The sequence below is a fragment of the Tupaia chinensis genome, unplaced genomic scaffold, assembly GCF_000334495.1.
Source record: "Tupaia chinensis unplaced genomic scaffold, TupChi_1.0 Scaffold000527_1, whole genome shotgun sequence".
NCBI lineage: Eukaryota > Metazoa > Chordata > Mammalia > Scandentia > Tupaiidae > Tupaia > Tupaia belangeri.
The window spans coordinates 1,941,115-1,947,195 of record NW_006160040.1 but is presented as its reverse complement, the minus strand read 5'-3'; the positions used below and the strand labels follow the sequence as shown (position 1 = coordinate 1,947,195).

The following is a 6,081-nucleotide window of genomic DNA, read 5'->3' as shown; positions in this document are numbered from 1 at the left end:
ACAGAGAGAGACAGAGAGACAGAAAGAGAGAAATCACTCCCCGGGGGGATTGCCACGCCACAATCCCTTCTCCTCCATTTTCCTCTTGGGATCTTGGGCATGCACACACATGCACCCGGCATGAGTTTAAGCCACTGGGTCTGGGACTCAAATTGTGGTCGACCACATGGGAGTCCAGCGACATAGCCATTACGTTAACTGCTGGTCCCCCGATGACTTCTTTTTTGTGTCTATTAAATGAGTTGTTTGTTTTTCCCTGACAAAAATATGGAACATTTCATGAATTTGTGTCATCCTTATGCAGGGGCCATGCTAATCTTCTCTGTATCATTCCAATTTCAGTATATGTGCTGCTGGTGACCACAAGGATCCAGATCCCTTAACCATCAGGCCATGGGCTGGTCCTGGAAGAAGTTTTTTTGTTTTGTTTTGTTTTGTTTTTAAGGTTATTTATTTGTTTCTTCAGAGGAAGAGACAGGCACCAACATTGTTTTCATACTGTAAAGCATTCCCGGTCCAGCTAAGCCCAGATCACAGGTATTCAACCTAACCAGCACGTACAGGGATGTTTCAGGAAACGAACCCAGGACCTTACCATGGGGGCCAGCATCACAGAGCATTGTGCTACTACTGTACCACCATCTAACCCTAGAAGAGGTATTTTGACATTCTTTTTTTAGTATTCAAGGCAAAGATTTTTAGAGAATTCAAGGGCAAATTCCTCTGCACTGATTTGAATGCCACTGTCATCAATAGGGAGATGCTTTAAATTAGAAATTTCAGTATCTGGGACCAGCAGGTGGCATGATGGTTACTTTGCTGGACTCCTGCATGGCCACCATGGTTCGAGTCCCAGACCCGCTGGCTTGAAATTCATTCTGGGTGTGTGTGCATGCATGCCCAAAATCCGAAGAAGAGACGAGCAGAGAAGGGATTATGGCATGCCCATTACCCCCTGGGGGGCAATTTCTCACTTTCTGTCTCTCGGGCAAGCACATGTACCCTATAGCAAAAATTTCTCAAAAAGAAAAGAAAAATAAATCTCAGTATCAATGCCCCAGTCTCTAATTCTCTCATTTTCTAAGTTGAAATGTTCATTTTAAGATTCTAATAAAACAAAATCTAATAAAGAAAAAGATCCTCACTATTTAGGATTCTTATTTGGATCATCTTGGTGAATAGCAGGTTAATGTTCAGGTTTCTATTAATAAAATCATCACTCAAAGTCAACAGGACATTATATTAGATGGGTCTGATGTTTACTGAGAAGTCCCAGGTTGCCTTGAAGTTATTCATTTCAGTTGCATTTGTCATAATCACAGAGATTGCTCATAATCACACGTTGTTACAAAAGCTCTGAGCATTGAAGTTAGCATCACCTGTTTGTCCTCCAGTCACAAATTTTAATTTTCCCATATGTTCTTCTAGGCATTTTCTACAATGTTGTTAGTCGAGAATTATTTTAAAGTATTCTCCGGTAACTGATAATTAACCAACAATTAGCAAAAACCATGAATCTATGCAATGACTTTTGACCTCTCTTTAGAAGGCGCATCACTAAAGCTCCCAAATCATCAGACACAATGGCAGAAGGAAAGAAATCAAAGCTACACCAAATAAATCAATAGTCATGGGAATAAGCAGAATAATTAAAACACTAAATCTCTTCCCTCTAGTCATGAATAAAAGAAAGAACTAAAAGGGTCTGTTGACTCAGAAAGTCAGCAAACCGCCAAGGCTAAATGTTTTACTCCACCTTCGACGGTCACTTCAGCACTTAGATGTCTTTTGAAAGTGTTTGTGTGTGTACACACGCACACATGCACATACGAACACACATACTTTTATGTGGTTTTCAATATTTTTAATCAGCTTCAAATATTTTAAAATCAATTGATTTAAATGTTTAATATTTTAAACCTTTAAAGTAAATGACCTATTTAATTAAATTATGGATTATACTCTAATCAGTACCCTGAGAGGAGAATAAAAAAAAAAAATTTAAAAAGAATGGGCCACAATTTTATGGGGCATGCTTTTTCTTGGACCACATTACAAACTAGGCTGCCATACCTTCAACACATTCCATCTAATAACTTCAAAGCTATCATGTGCAAATCAAAGCAAGTGTACCCTATTACAGGTGGAGAAGAGGGGGTGAACAAGCATCGAGGCAAGTTCAGGCTGGTGGAGATGGCCTTTCCACCTTGACAGAGCTGCGCAGAAGATGTAATATTGAAACCACACACTGGCTTCTACAAACAGGGACTGGCTCAATAACCCACGGGGCCGTGACCTTGATTCACCTCTCGATTTTAGGACAACACCTCCTGTCAAATCCAGTACACAAAAAGCTGTTCTGAATTGCTGATTCTGAATCCTAATATTAACCATTCCACTTTTCAAAGCATCTTATGTGACTTCTTATTAACTGACTCAAGTAAAAAGAAAAACTGGGATTATTGCAAATGAGCCCAGCCCAAAGGAAAGGCATTTTTGAGAGAATATAAAGTAGTTTGGTTCTTTTTCCAACATGGGAGGTTCTGAAAAATCTAGCACATTGAGAACACCACCCTGCAGGAACCATCCTCACTGGCTTTTACTTTGCTAGCTAAACTCTAACCTAAACTGTCAAAAAAAAAAAAAAAAAAAGTTTAACATTCAGAGGAAACAATAAAGAATATCTAAATGAGTATATTAATTGACAGTGCCAGGGTACTTCCAAATACGTAAGATTCTTCCTAACAGTAACAGACACGGAGGCACAGACATGCACCTCCTACTCAACATTATTCAAGAGACACTGGACAAATCATTGACTCAGAAGGATTTCCTGAGCAGGGACTTACCTCAAGATTCCGGTCATAGTACCTGTTTCTAGAATTTTCACGTCTATTCCGGGAGTCAGGACACCTATTCCGGGAGTCAAGGCTCCTGCTTCGATTGTTGGCACACCCATTACACCTGCCACAGCCACACCCACAGCAGGTTCGACCCCCCATTGATTCTGGATTAGATCAACCTTCAGATTTCCTCCAAGAGAGAATAATAAGTATTGTAGGATGGAAGTAGTGTCCGGAGCTACATACGCAGCCAGATAGAGCTCCAAGAAGCCCTAGTGCGGTCGGGGTGCAGCCTGTGGCCTTTGTTCTTCACAAAAGAAAGGGTCTCCAGTGACAGATTTCTCATTTAAAAAAAAATTCTGCTAGGATTAGAAAGAACCCTTCATCTATTCAAAATTAGACAAAACTCTGAATTTTTCATCTCTCCATCCCAAACGATGCTGTGATCCTCTCTTGATGTCCTCAGGAAAACAAATGAGCATCGCTGGCCAGTCTCCTCTTTAATATGAGGATGATGTCATCGGAGCTTTAATTTTCTCCGGTACTGCATTAGTGGTAGGAATTCAGCTTGAAATTTGGGGATGTCAGAGAACACTAACAGTAATTACCACTTGTACAAAGTTTGTCCTTGCCCCATTCTTAGCATCATCAGTGATTCCTTAGCAAGATGGGCAGCTGGTCGGGAGGGTCACCAGCCAGGTATTCCTGGAGGAAATGGCCCTGTCCTCACTGGAGCTGGAAATGAGATCTCAAGGGATGAGTTAGTTACTCTTCTGAGAACTTTATTTACTTCCATTGCATATAAATGACCAAAACATATTATTTCAAAATAAGAAAAATAAACACAACTTTGATCAATGCTGAATATCAACAATTGTCACTTCATTTAAATATTTCCAGTCCCTGATACTTTAAATCTAAGGCTGTTAGAGATATTTTTAATGTTCAGTACAAAAAAATTTATTTGGGCAAAGGAACTGAAAGTTATGGATGTAGAGAACTGAGGTGAGTGAGAGAGAAGAACATTTCAGCAACACTTCCGAGATCTTCTTTTACTTCCATTGCATATGTGTGACCAAACCTATTGCTTCAAAAGACCCCCAGCCCGGCTCCCATCTCCTCTGATGAGTAAGGGCCAAAAGCATTTGGTTTGTTCATTACTGAACAGCTCCTTCCACACATAACTCCCTACCCACTCAAGTACACAACACATAAAGGCCCTGACTGGCTAGCAGAACACTAAGGTATTTTCGAAATAAATAAATAAATAAGGAACTGTGTGTGTGTCCCGAATTCTGACAGACTGGAGAAATGGAGGAGAAGGTATTTCATCCCCCAAAGGCCAAGGGAGCTGTTTTTTTACTTTCTCTCTCTCTCTCTCTTTCTCTCTCTCTCTCTCTCTCTCTCTCTCTCTCTCTGTGTGTGTGTGTGTGTCTCCAGCAAGTGCATGTGCCCGCTAGCAAATTAAAAGAAAAAAGTATGTTTTTGATTCAGTAATTCTTCTTCTGAGAAATATATCCCCTGGAAATAACTAACAGAATAGGTGTGGAGATAGTGTCATTTATTTTAAAAAAAAGTGTAAACAACTTAAATATCTATACAGACTGCTAAACTATATGATAGTATATGCATCATATTATACATAGGAAACGCTACTACTCAGCAATTCATCACAAACATATTATAGATACCAACTTAGAAAAATGATCATAAAGATGTCTTAGTTAAAAAAAAAGAAGCAAGTTTGAGAATTTTAAGTAGCATATAAGATTTTTTGGTTAAATAAGAAAAAAAAAAAGGACTAATCCTGTTGGTATAGAAAAAAAAAGTCTGAAAGATACACCAAAGTAGTTACCTCTTAGGTACAGAGCGAAGTGAAGCTTTATGTTTTTATATTTCTGTATTGTTGGATTTTTTTAGAGAGCCCAAATAAACTATTTAAAAGAAAAATAATAAATATTTTACTACATTATTTTAAAAACACCCTACAACAGACAAAGCCTTTTCATTTGGGTAAGACAGGAAATGGACAGGCTCATATATATTTATGTGTTTATTTATATATGTGTAAATAAACAGCACCTGTAGTCACAACTTCAAAGGAAGACAACACATGTACTTGGAGTGGAAAGAAAAACAAGTCCCTCGCCGCGGTTTCTGGTCCTATCCTGGTGACCAAGATACCATCAAATGGAAACTACCGTAAGCGAATACAGATAACCTGGATTTTCCCAAAGCTGGCTGTACTTAGGTAATCTTTTTCTTACAAGACCACACATTTAGCATTTATAAGAAAAACAATTAGTATACCATATCCCACTGTTTATAATGCCATTTTTAGATACCGAAGCAATAACCTCAAGCCTATAGAATGTATAAGGTGAAATCTTAAACATATGGAAGGCAGCGCTTGCTGTACCAAATGCCAGGTTTTTCTGGATAAAGAAGTGCTCCCTGGAGCCAAGCAGTAGCACAGCAGTGGCATGGCTGGGTCCACATGGAAAAGGCCCTGGATTTGAGTCCAGGGCCTCTATGAGCATGTCAGGCATGTATAAGTATGCCCATGGTCTGGGTCAGCTAGGACTGGAGGTGGATTGAGGCTCATCTCCGTCTCTGTCTCTGTCTCTCTTTTTACCTCTTTCTTATGGAGGAGGTGAATGGATAAGCTTTGATTTAAAGAAGAAGAAGAAGCAGAAGAAGAAGAAGAAGAGGAAGAAGAAGAAGAGGAAGAAGGAGAAGAAGCAGAAGTAGAAGTTGTTACTCTCTACTGTCCCGTGCTGTGTTTTCACTTCGATCTGGACACAGGTGCTGGAGGAGGGTAGAGCCCCGCCACATTCTTTTGCAGCTGCCCGCACATGGTTTATTTACGTATTATTTGGTAAAATTTCCTGTTTTACTCTCAAAAGCCTAAACAAAAATAAAATTTATACTAGAGCTGAAAGGCTGCACATATGCAACATAATTGTCCTCCCCCCCTTTTATTAAACTGTGAGTATATACATTTCATGCATGTGAAATTTATAAATAATATCCAGTCATACAAATGCAATTGACCCCTTATCTAGCAAAGAAAGACTTGTAAAGCTGTAGAGTAAGTACTGAATTCAAGGTGTATTCAAGAGAAGTGGTAACACAAAGAGGAAAATGAACAACTTTTCTGGGGCAGAGATCACAGAGATCCTTGGGCAGGATGTCACAGGATGAGAAGAAGTCTGTGGGCACACAAAAAGTAGACAGG

The 6,081-nt window shown here is 39.4% G+C and overlaps 1 non-coding gene across 1 annotated transcript; it reads right to left on the bottom strand.

Moving 5' to 3' along the window:
• Positions 1 to 261: 261 nt before the first annotated feature.
• LOC114009370 (U6 spliceosomal RNA) lies at positions 262 to 364 on the bottom strand. Its single transcript, XR_003550799.1, has one exon. It is a non-coding gene; the product is annotated as a U6 spliceosomal RNA (small nuclear RNA).
• Between the last annotated feature and the right edge of the window lie 5,717 nt (positions 365 to 6,081).